General features: G+C 51.5%; 1 pseudogene; it reads left to right on the top strand.

Annotated features, from left to right (window-relative positions):
- Window positions 1-546: 546 nt before the first annotated feature.
- On the top strand, window positions 547-1,664 carry LOC139703190 (olfactory receptor 1N2-like; annotated as a pseudogene).
- The last annotated feature ends 11,317 nt before the right edge of the window (window positions 1,665-12,981 follow it).

Raw genomic sequence — 12,981 nt, 5'->3', positions numbered from 1 at the left:
ATGCAGGGGCTGGGGTTGTGGCTCAGCGGTAAAAGCACTCACCTAGCACGTGTAAGGCCCTGGGTTCGATCCTCAGCACCACATATAAATAAATAAAATAAAGGTAGTGTGTCCAACTACAACTAAAAATATAAATATAAAAAAAGAAAGATGCAAGTTACAATCACATCCCAGAGATAACCCCTGTTAACATTTTGATGAATATCTTCTTCAAGTATATAATGTGCCTGTGTTTGAGCACACACTCTCTCTCTGTCTCTCACACACATGCACACAGACACACACACACACACACACACACACACAATTTTAACTTAATCGTCATCTCTCACACCTCTACATGGACAAGCAGAATGGTTCATGGAGGTCAACCTTGGTCCTTTTTGAGAGTTCCTACTGAGACAAGTCTTACACAGTTGCCTCTACCCATTCCCCACCCCCCAAAAAACCCCCAACTTTCCTTCAGTTCTCTTTATCTTCTCTGCCTGGATCTTTCCTCCCCAGGAAGCAGGAGGGGGGTTGACTAAGGTCAGTCCCACGGAGAACCTCAGCCCTCAGCAGCACCCTCAAGACACTTGGTGGCCTGTAGGGTCCCCATACTCTCTTGTGCTGACTACCCCAGGCTGGAGATCCTTCCACAAGTATGATTTCCATCAGTGACATGGGTGTCGTGCGGGCTTCCCCAAACTGCCTCTGGTCGTGTTGACGGATGTATTTCCAATGTGAATTTGTAGAAACTGGAAGCCATGGTGAGAAGTAATGTAACCATCGTCTCAGAATTCCTCCTCCTGGGACTGTCAGCGGTGCCTGGACATCAGCCCCTCCTCTTCAGCCTGTTCCTATCCATGTACCTGGTCGCGGTGGTGGGGAACCTGCTCATCATCCTGGCTATCGGCTCCACCCCCACCCTCCACATGCCCACGTACTTCTTTATAGCCAGTCTATCCTGTGTGGACATCTGCTTCACCTCTGTCACTGTACCAAAGATGCTGCTGAACATCCAGACTCAGAGCCAGTCCATCCCTTAGGTTGGGTGCCTCATTCAGATGTATTTTCTGATTTTATTTCTAGAACTGGACAATGGCCTCTTGGCGATGATGGCCTATGACCGATTCGTAGCCATATGTCACCCTCTTCACTATGCCGCAACCATGAGCCCCGAATTCTGTGTCACCTCCTTGTCTGTGGCTCTGATTGTCACAAACATCTATCCCTTGGTCCACACCCTGCTTATGGATACACTGTCATTCTGTGCAAGTGTCAGAATTCAACACATTTTCTGTGAACTCTATGCATTGCTAAAGCTCTCCTGCTCAGATATCCATGTCAATGAGTTGGTTGTTTATACCCTGGGGAGCCTTCTTTTTGTGACCCCCTTCCTCCTGATTTCTCTTTCCTACATGCGCATTTTCTCAGCCATCCTAAGACTGCATTCTTCTCAGAGCAAGATGAAAGCTTTTTCCACTTGTAGTTCTCACCTTGCGGTGGTGTCCTTGTTCTATGGGACCCTGCTTGGGATTTATCTGTGGCCTTCCTCGTCTTACACAGTTGAGGATTCCGTGGCCGCCGTCCTATATGCAGTGGTGGCTCCCATGCTCAACCCCTTCATATACAGCCTAAGGAATGAGGACATGAAGGGGGCCCTGAGGGGCCTCTTCAGTTGAAGCAATGTCTGGTTTTGGTGACACCAACTTCTGCTTCTGAGCCAGGATGCCTTGTCTTTTCCTCCCCTTCACTGGGAGGGGACTGTCCCTCTCTCAAGACCCATCTCCCAAGCGTCTGGCTGTGTCCCACATTTCTGCTGTCTTCCACCTTCATCTGCTCAGTGAACCAGCACTCCCAGATTGACTTTGGTGTTCCTGGCCCTGGGGATGTAATTCCCGGGCATTCTGTATGTCCCACGTCCCTCGCCACCGGTCTGGAGCCCTGCCTGTCCCTTGAATTTGTATATGTACCGACTTAGGCCCTGTGTGGTCCCCAGAGGTAGGCAAATGGAGGCTCAGAGAAGGGTTCCCCTTCTGCAGCCCCCAGGGGTAGGAACTGTTTGGATGGAGCCCAAGAGGTTCCTTTCACTTCTCAAGAACAACAGGCACAATGAGGTGCTCCTGTCCCTGGGCAGCAATAGACGCATGGGCTCTGACCTCATGGCCCAACCACTAGACTTGTGAGCCAAGTGGAGGAAAGTACAGGTGCCCCTTCTGTACTCCTGGGCTGAACATGGCTGTCTTCCCCATGTCCAAGCCACGCCCTGGACTTGTTGACTTTGCAAAGGACAGTCCTAGATGAAATGACATTCACGCCCCTCTAAACACGTGCATATGATAATGATAACTGTGTGGCCGAGTGTCTTTCCAGGGATGGACAGGATGAGGGTCCATCTCATGTGTTCTACACCTTGGCCTTGACAGCCTCCTTTTGAGACATGGGGTCTGTGTCCCTCCCTTCCCCTGCCCCCTTGAATGTGAGCAGGTCTGGTACTGCTTCCACTGCTGGAGGACAGCGGGGTCGATGCTGCTTGACATGATAGTAGTGTGAAGCTTCTCGACTGTTCCCTGGAACACGGGCTCTGGGAGCACTGAGCTGCCTGAAAGCAGTTGGGTTGCCCTGGGGCTGCCGCCACGGTGGAGAGGACTTGAGGGCATCTCTGGTGCACAGGGCCTGCCTTGGAGTCTCCCGCACACAGACGGAAGACCTGTGAGGGAAGGACCCTCGGATGATTTGGCTTCCACCTGCTTCAGATGTCTCGGCTGATCCTGCAGATGTCCCAGAGCAGAGGCCACGAGTGCCTGCTGGGCCCTCTGGGAGTTGCTGGCCCAGTGCATCTCTGGGCACAATGAAATGGGTGTCTGATTAGGATCAGTTGATTTAACAAAAAGCAGATACAATCACGCAGGAGAGAAGGGACGGAAACTAAATGTTGAAATTGCAAAACTACCTTGAATGCAGATGAAACGGGCAGTTCTGTAGAAATAGATCAATTTCCCAGGTTGACACCAGGGGATCTAGGACAAGGCCATTCCCTGTAGCCAATATTGTAAGACAGTCTGCATCTCACAACGCCATCACGACTCCTTTCCTTGCCTGCTGGTGTCTAGGCATGTGGTATCCGAAGGGAGCAGATGGCCGTCGGCACTTCACGCTCAGTGAGACGCTTCCTGTGCACCATGTTGGAAGTGTGCCCCTCTGTGAACCAGAGCTCCTTGACCTGCAGAGCCTAAATTTCCAGGTTCCTGGCCAAAAAGCCAGGCCGTTTACCCCTGCTCCTGAGTTACGGTGTATTCTAAGTTCCATACGCGGTATATGTGCAGGTGCAACACCTAAAACTCTGTCCGTCAGGAGGATGGTTTCCTGTCACAGCTGGGTTTGACAGCCATCCCTGAGGGGACTGTAGTGCATCAAAAGTCATTTTTTGGCTTGTCCCCCCCCCCCCGCCCCGTACCGGTTGACTAGGAAACAAGCTTGTCTTTTGGTTACCTCTGCCAGCTCACAAAAGCTTTCCCTCCCTTGCTAAAGTCTTCCCTGTCTCATCTGCCTTCACCGGGCACCATGATAATTTCCCTCCATCACGACTCCTCTGTGAGGCCTTCACAAACTCTTCATAAGGCACTAATACCCCTCGCTTCCCTTTGCTGAGACCTTCTGTCACTCACTTCCTCTCACAAAGGTGTTGCCCTCTGACACTAATGGCTGCCTTGCCTCTATATCCCCAACAGATCCTCCTGTCACAGGAGGAGAGATGTCCCCAAAGAAGGGTCTGAGGAGTTCCCGGAGAGAAGGGTAGACTTGACGCAGGACCAGTGGGGTTCTTGGCATACCTGACGGAAAAGAATTTCAGCCTGTGGCCGACAAAGGCATAGACAGAGGCTTATTTAGAAAAGTAGGTACATGTTCAGGGGAGGATGGGGGCAATCTCAAGAGAGAGATGCCTTGGGGGTAAAGCAAGGAATATTTGGATGCGGACCATCCCCAGAGGGAAAGTGAGCGGCCTGTTGGTGTGGTGTGTTAACATTTAGAGGACGACAGTTTGTAGGGGCTGGGCTAGAGGTGGTGGTGCCGGGCTAGAGTTCTGCAGTTCCCAACTAGTTTTCCCTACCCTTTGTGTTCCTCAGGAGTTGCAACTGTTCACCAGTGCTTTTTGCCTTTCAGTGGATCATGGGTGTTTCCTGCGTTTTCATGGTTCTTGGGTGACTTCCTCTGAGACTCAACAACTCTCCCTTTCTCCCCAAATTCCTATGTCACTTCCCTGGTCGCAGAGTCCTTCTTTGCCTTCCCTCCCCATCTCTTAGGCTTCCTCCTGAGCTTCCTTCAAACATGTCTTCCCTGAACCACCTCCCCTGACAAAAGCCTTCCCTGTCACTGCTCTCCTCACAAAAGATTTCCCTCCTCCATTCCAGCCACAAAGCAGTGATATCGCTTCCCTCCCCTCAAAGTGTCCTTCCACCCCTCACGTCACCTCACTAAATCCTTCATTCCGCCAACTGCCCTCAGAAAGGCCTTCTCTCAGACCGTACTGCCTCTAGCAAAGCACTAATGTCCCTCCCCTCCTCTTGAAAACTACTGACTTCCCTCACCTTCAAGACCTTCCCTCCCCCATCTCTTCTCACCATCTCTTCCCTCTTGGCTCCTGAAGTTATCGCACCCCATTCACTGCTCAGAGAATTCTCTGCTCCTTCCCTTTCCTTCACGAGTGCCGAGCTTATCAAGGGCTTCCACCCACACCTTGCCTCAGAACATAATGACCTGGCTCTCCCCTGTCATCAAGACCCTCCCTCCCTTACCTGCCTTCACAAAGTCCTTCTCTTCCTCAACTCCACTTTCAAAGACCTTTGGTCCCGCACCTTTGCAAACTTTGAAACAAACAGGCTTCTCCCAGCTTCCTTCAGAGCCTGTTCTGAATAAAACCAATTTTCCTCCCAATTTAACGCCAGATAATTCTGGAGCAGCGAGCGAGCGTGTGGAGCCTAGCCTTTTCCCTCCCGGGAGGTATTGTTACCAAAAGCTGGCACCTTGTCCCCTACGCCAACCCGATAATGGGGGCACTGTTTTGACAAAAAGGAAAAACAAGTTTGATTGCTTTGCCAGCAACAGAGAAACACAGGGACTCCTCCTTCAGAGACCGTGATTCTGCCCAAGGGTGGGGGGCAGGGAGTTTTTAAAGAGGTGATTCAGAGGAATTCATTCAGTTTCCCTGAGATTAGAAAGCAGACATTAGGGAGGAGAGGATCAGGGAGAAGGTCATGGAGGAGGAGGTCATGGAGGACCAGGTCACGGAGGACCAGGTCATGGAGGACAAGATTGGGAAGAGTTAAAGAAAAATTGTGAGTTGTAGAACAACAAGGGATACAGTCAAAGCATAAAGTGAACCACGGTGACAAGGAAAGGGCTCAGGACTGACACACTCTCCCAACTTGCCGGACCTGTACTTGGAACCACAAGAAAGGTCCTGCAGCTGCCTGGAGATATTAAATCCCAGGGCAGTTGCCCTTTTCCTTCCTGTTGCAACTGTGGCTACTTAAAACTTGCTTCATAGGTGAGGAAAATGAGGTCACTGGAAATGGTCGATGGGCCATTGTTGGTAGTCCCACCAGGGTGCACACCAAGGATTTTATCTGCACCAGTTGAGGTTCTGGACCTTGAGAGGATCATTTTGCAGTCTACATAGGGCTTGAGTGAGCCATTTGGAGCTTAAGCTGTGTGGAGAGCAGGCTATGCCCCGCTCAGGGTGACTCCACAATGTATAGAACAGCCGTTTTCAGGCTGTGTCTAAACCTGAGTTGCTCCATTTTTTAAAGCAGTGGTGTGCCATGAGCTACTCCATTTTGAGTATAAGGCAGAATGAGTCTGGCCCTTGCTTGTACAAGTGAACCACCACCATCTGCCCAGCGCAACCATGAGGCACAAACTGATAAACAACCTATATGTGGCAAGTTACCAAACTGAATCAAGGTGCACCTGGATACGTGGACACCCCAAATCATATCAGGAACACCAGACGTGGTAGCTTATCAACCTTACCAGTCGTAACCCCCTCACCTAAGACCCGCAAAAGGAGGAACACCCCCCACTTCCCACTCCCTGCTGAGACTGAACATGGTGGCACCCCGACCTCATCACTGCTCACGAGGCTTGCCCAGGAAAACCGCCACAGTGACGAACCTTCAATTTCCAGCCCCACGGATTTTCAGTGCAGCATGGCTTCCCGTGCCCATGACAACCACACACGATCCACTCCGGCTGACACCTCGAGCTTCTACTCCAACAAGACTCTGAAAATAACGACCTCCAGGACCCTCTGCTTCAACAGCTCTGTGGAAATGGTTCATAAAAATCCCTAGCTGACCCCTACGGTGCTACCTCTTCTCTCTCTGCAACGCGCAAGGATTCACATTTCCACGGCAGTGTTAGCAGAGATTCCTACTGTGGGGTAAGGCTGGTGCCAGCAGTGGTGTGTCGGAGCCAGCCCCTATCTGCTGGTGACAGGCAGCCCATGGGGACCATCTCTTGTCACCTGTGCCCCCAGTGAGCTCCTATTGATAGCTTGAAGTTGGCCAAGCTGGGAGCGCATGCAGGACGTGGTTTCCGGCAAGCGCCAGAAATCAGGGCTCCTCCCCACCTCACAAGGGCCCATTGCTAGACGTTTACTAACTCAGGAGGGGATCTAGGGCCTCGTTTCTTACGTGCTGTTCAGATGTAGCAGAGTGGCTGTGGGACTCGCAGTTAGAGAGAGAGAGAGGAACCTTCCTGATACAGTACTTGGACGATAGCAGGGGGGGGGGGGGGTGTATTCCCAGAAGCAATGGTAGGGTCAGCAGGTTCCTGATCTCGCTACCACCCTCTTGTGGTAGGGTTCTGGCTCCCCAGGCAGGTCATTCTGTGGTATTTTGGGAGTCATTGTCAGAGTCTTGGCCTACATGCCATGGTTCTGGCTCCTCAAATGATTTCGTCAGCAACTGGATCTCTGTGTTAAAGTCCCTGTGCAAAAGCTGGCCAGTGAGGCTTATGTTACCTGCAGATGCATGCCGACTGATGCACGCAGACGTCCCCATGTAGCTGCCGGATGCCTGCATCTACCCTTGCAGCAGTATGCAGAGCACAGCAGGGAACAGACGGCACATTCTAATCTAACATACGCAGCCGAGAAGCAGTTAATGAAAGGGCCATGTAGAGAGGTGGGAGTAGGAGACTGGTGTGCCGTGGCTTAGCTCCTCTGGGCTGCTGAGGGCTGGTTGTTATAATGCCCCATTTGGGGGGAGGAGGTTGTTAACTGTGGGCATCTCTCAGATGTTAGTTGCATATGCTACATTTTTTTAAAGCTATAAAAATGTCTTCCTACTACACTGTAGTGTCGTTTTTGCTCTGGAGATTGTATGCATCTATTGTATCTGTTACGAAGGTGCAAGGTGCGTGGCATTGACAGACTGATGGAGAAACCCTACCTCCACACTGAAAGGGCTGTAATATGACCATGGTCATTAGTCCTCCCTGAGGGCGATGAACTTGCAATGGCTCGCCACATCTGCATCACCCGGACTGATGTCCTCAGGCTGTCCCTCTGGCCTGGGAGAACTGGCCACCAGCAGCTTCTCCTGTCACGATCCTATCCGTCTTGCCCAGACACTGTCCTCTCAGCCCGAGAGCCAAGGGTGTCTAACAGGTCCTAGGTCCTGTCCCCAGCGTGGCTGCCTGTGCCTGCTCTGTCGTTGCCGCCGCTGAGGAGAGACCCAAGTTCCACCCCAGCCCCTGCTTCCCCCAGTTTTCTGTATGGTCCACAGGCGCTCCAGGCTCTCACTCGAGACTGGGGGTGGGGGCCCGCAGCAGTGTAGGCCTCATGCCCAGGACAGGGGAATTCAGGGCAGGCGGTAATATGAGTGGTTGTCCACGCTGGCCAAAGTAGAGCCTCGCGACCCCTTAAAATGGCGGGAACTGAGACGGGCACAGGCAGCCTCATTAGGGGCCTGCATGCGCGGGTCCTCTAGGAGGGCCTGAGGTGCCTACAGTCAAGGGGCGGGGCCTTGTGAGGGAGCGGGCCGACGGGGCCGCCCAAGGGCCCAGGGGCAGCAGGGCAGGTTTGGTCCAAACCCACCGCACGGCTGGTGCCTCAGCACATGGGGGCCTTCGGGCGCAGGCGCAGTGCGCCTCACGGGGTGCATTGTGGGGGAAGGGGTGGGACTTCGTGTGGGGGAAGGGGTGGGACTTCGTGTGGGCACCTCATTCCTTCAGCACAGCGGGAAGTGGAGGTTGTGTTCGAGGTGTGCTCTGAGGGGGCACGTGGAGCAGCCATGCAGGCCCCAGATGGTGGCGATGGCGGGGGTCGTGATGGGGCAGAGGGCAGTGCCAGTGGGTCCAGTGGCCCTGGGCGCTCTGGAAACCCCGGGATGTGGGAAGGCGGAGGAACAGAGGGTGCTGCTGCCGGGGAAGCGCCCCCGGTCGACGGGGCGTTGCCCGGTTCAGGGCGGGGTGCAGAAGCTTCTGCAGAGGGCTTGGGAAACCAACCGCTGGAATTGTATCCTTCCCAAGGGTCGGGGCAGGGCTGAGGGCCAGGCTGGGAGTGGCCTGGGATGGGCAGAGAGAGGTTTGGGGGTCTGGCGGGGAGGAACATCCTCGGGGCCGAAGGACGAGTGAGGAACCGAGGCGGCTAGAGGAAGCGGACTTAGGGGACCAGCCTGACGGATGGGGGCTATGCTGTGGGCTGGAGTCGGCGGAAGGGGTCGTGGGTGGCCCGCGTCTCCAAGTTGCCTTAACTGGTTCTCCACCAGCGGCCTCACGGTGCCTTTCCTGTCCTTCATGGATGCGGAGATTGCCCGCAGGTACCTGGCCCCGGGCATCGAGGCCCTCGGAGGGGCGGTTCACAGGGAATTCGCCGTGATCGGCAGTGACCTGGTTATGTAAGTTCACAAGGGGCCTGGCTGAGCGGGAGCAGGCGGCAGCAGATGGCTGACCCGTCTCGCCCTGCGGGGGCACTCTGTGAGACGCATGGAGACACCCAAGGGTTGGTCAGAGGAGGGCCGCGGTGCAGGGGGCGCTCTAGGTGAGATACTGAAGGATTAGCTGCATGGCCCGGCGGGGCGGGGCGGGGCGGGGACCAAGGGAGAGGAGTTGGCATCTTGGATGTGATTTTCTTTTCCCCTTACTTTTAGCCGATTGACTGCTGAAAACTCCAGCCTCCTGCAGATATCCGTCGCCTCCTTGCTCAACCAGCTTTCCATGTTGGTGCAGGCCATGCAGCGCTCTGTGCCCCCCTATTTCCTGAAGCTTCAACCAGGAAAAGGAGGTTGAGTTAGTTCTCTTCCAGCCCTAGGGCACTGATTCCTGCGGTGATCACCCGTGTATGGGCGGGGATGCGGGAGCGGTTTGTTTCTCTGGACTGGCGCTAGGGTGCATAAATGTTTGTTAATGCTGGAAATAAAACTGAACTACTGTGCTGTGCTTGAGTGTCTTTTCACCTATTGCTTGTCCGGCTTTTCTCACCCTTGTCCTTGCCTTGGGGGAGCAATTCTGAGATTCAGAGAGTCAAATATCATAAGATAATCGAAGATGCTTTAGAAACGGAAGGTGAAAGTCGATTGGGCATCAACTATACCGTCAGGAGTTGGAAATATATCTGTACTTACTCTCTTTTGGGGATTGGGGGACTGAGAATAGAACCCAGCGGCGCTCAAACAAGGAGCAACATCCACAGCCCTGTTTTTCTTTTGTTTGGAGACAGGGTCTCGCCAAGTTGCTGACATTGGTCTCCAACTTGCAATCGTCCTGCCTCAGCCTCCCAACTTGCTGGGATTACAGGCTTGTGCCACCGCACCTGGCATATTTGTACTTTAAAGTCGTAGTTATACACGAAACGGATACCAGCCACAGAAACATAAACTCTTTTGCTTGCAAGTTTAACATTAGTGTTTTTTCCATGTAATCTCCCAAGTTTTTAAAAACTCTTCCAAACCATGTTAATGCCAAAAAAAAAAAATACACAGCAATGTGATCATTGAGCATTTAAATTGCACTTGATCTCCTCACCTCATCTTTTTTTTTTTTTTTTTTTTTAAAGAGAGAGAGAGAATTTTTCAATATTTATTTTTTAGTTTTCGGGGGACACAACATCTTGATTTTATTTTTATGTGGTGCTGAGGATGGAACCCAGCTCCCCGCGCATGCCAGGCGAGTACGCTACCGCTGGAGCCACATCCCCAGCCCTCTTCACCTCATCTTGAATGAGGATTGCTAGGGATTCCTGTACACATGCCCCTGAGTGAATGGTGGATTGTATAACAAGGAATACATGACAATGCATTACTTTCATTTACTTTTCTACTTATTTCAGGTTCTGGAATATGTTCATACAAAATTGTTCTGACCTCCAGGAATTGTGCCCTTCCACCAGAATGGTGGCTTCCTCACATCTCTTGTCACTGCTGGATCTAGTTCTTGCTAGGATTTTTTTTTTTTTTTTAATTACTTAGTTTGCACCACAAGAGCAAGCAGACTAGAAACACCAGAACAAAAATTTAATGCCTTACTATGCCTGTTTCAGATCAGCAAAGAAAAAAAGTGTCAGGGCAATGAGTTGAGTGTTTTCAGGGTGAGAGGGCTGTAGCATTGGGAAAATAGAATTAGAAAGAAAATTGTCTGCCAGCCCAGGCAGAGACCATCCGCACAAAGGTAGAAAATGATTTCATTATTGAATAAGCAGTGCACCAGAATGTGATGCACATTAAAGCCAATCCATTGAGACTGCAAAGGGGCAGAAAGGCATCACCCTCTCATGTAGCCAAGCAGATCTAACTCATTCCATCCTTGCTCGGTGGGGTGGGGGGTGGACAATAACTAGTCATTGGGAAGGATGACTTGCCCGTGCCATCTCTCACACACAGTACACACTAAATTAGCGTGGCATTCAGGGCGACCGTATGTATTAGTTTATTGCTGTTGGGGACTGACTGTGCGTTCTCCCAGATTCATGTGTTGAAGTCCTAACCAATCACCAGTGTGGCTGTATGTGGAAATGGGGCCTCTAGGGGAGTAATTAAGGTTAAACGAGGTCCCAAGTGTGGGGCTCTGATCCAACATGGCCTTCTCAGAAAAGGCGAGGGCTCTGGTGCCCATTTAGGGCACATATGCTGGGGAAAGACCAAGTGAGCACATAGCCAGAAGGTGGCCAACTACAAGCCAGGAGGAGAGCCCTTGCCAGAAACTGAATTTACCATCACCTTCATCATGGACTTCACAACTGTGAGAAAATAAATTTCTGTTGTTTCAGCCCACTGGTCTGTAGAACTTTGTTATGGCTGCCTGAGCAGACTAATATAACTGTCTTTATCCAAGGGAAAAATAAGTAAACTTCTCACATTCTTATGACAGGATCTCGTTTTCACACTTGGAGCAAGGAGCCCACTGAAGTAAGACTTCTAGTATTTCCTCTCCCCCCACCCCACGCTCCCTTTCTCTCACAGGAACTGGGAAGTGGGGGAAATATCATCCCAGCTGTTTACTTTTCATAGAGACCAGACGGTTCCTAGGTCCTTGAACACACTTCCTGGGTCATAAAGCTGGCAAGAGGCTCTTTCTTTTGTACCTTTGAAAAGGGATTTACATCCTTTTCAGAGATGGAGAAAGAACTTACAAGTTCTCCTAAGTCAATGCTTTAACAAAGGGGGAGGAGGGAGGAGTCTCTCCAACAGTGAGAATTAAACCTGTTATTTTATTTTATTTTTGTGGTGCTGGGGATCAAACCCAGGGCCCTGTGCATGCAAAGCAAGCACTGTACCAACTGAGCTGTGTCCCTAGCCCCCCCCCCCCCAAAACCTCTTATATTTAATTTGCATCTGTCCTTATAGTAGCTGTCTCTAAAACATATTGTGTCCTGCAAACACGCCAAGCTCACTAATTAAGTAGCTCTTTTGTAAATGGTCTCAGGTTTCATGCATAGATGATCATGAGTGCAAATGAAGGCAAGGTTTTTTGTTTTTTTCTTTACCTTCCTTTCTAATCTGGATGCCTTTCATTCATTGGTTTCTCTCCTCTCTATGAGTTGCATTTTCCTGCTGCTTTGTATCCCTGGTATCAGACGTCCCGTTCCACCTTCTTCCTGGACCGCTGGGTATTTCTGTATTCCTAGACAGAGCCCTGAGCTGTGTGCTGGGATGCTGTTAGAGTGACTTGGAAAAGGTTTTTTTCCCTCTGGGTCTTGCTTTGAGGACGAAGGACATGAGACCAGGGCAGCTCAGTTGTAGGAGACATATTTCTGCGCTGACAGGGCACGGCCCTCGTGAGTGCCCTGCCTGATGCCTCCCTGACAATGTGACCTTCCCCACCTGGTGGGTGGGGAAAGCTGCTGGTCTCTTTCCTCCCTGAGTGCTGTGCAGTTACTTGCATCCTCTTGAGGGGCAGAGCCTTTCCCAGGCCTCAGGTAGTTTCCTCACGTGCTTGTGCTCCCCTGTGGTCTGCTGAATACTCAAATGGGACACACTGGGGATGTAGGGTTCTCTCCCTCTGCAGTTCCCTTCGCTCTGGTTCTCTGCCCTGGAAAGCTCCACCTGTCTAGACTCTGTGGCTCAGACTTCCATGTCCCGAACTCTGGGTATCTGCTGGGCCCTGGCCATCAACCCTCCTTCTCTCCTTCCATCCCTCTCTCCCTCACCCCACTGCATGCCTTACAGACATTAAGTATTGATGAACGGGTGAGAATGATCTCTTTCACTACACTATCCACTCTGCTTCCCTTCACTCTCTCATTGTGGTTCTAGTAGATTCTATCCATTTCTCAGGGACTTTCCACCCCCAAAGGAGAAAACTGCTTTGTCTCTCCCTTTGGCTTAGTTTCTGTAGTCCTGTAAGGGTTAGCATTTTAAACCATCTCTCTTGTCCTCCATTCTCTGTTGGGCTGGTTCTTTCTAGGTGCACTGAATACACAGGTGATGTCCTGGGACATCCCTTTGCCCTGAGTTGGAATCCCAGTCCTGCTTCACAGGTATCCCTTTACCATCGTAC

Source organism: Marmota flaviventris, chromosome X (assembly GCF_047511675.1).
Source record: "Marmota flaviventris isolate mMarFla1 chromosome X, mMarFla1.hap1, whole genome shotgun sequence".
Classification (NCBI taxonomy): domain Eukaryota; kingdom Metazoa; phylum Chordata; class Mammalia; order Rodentia; family Sciuridae; genus Marmota; species Marmota flaviventris.
The sequence above is the reverse complement of the archived record's forward strand: the minus strand, read 5'-3'. Positions and strand labels throughout refer to the sequence as shown.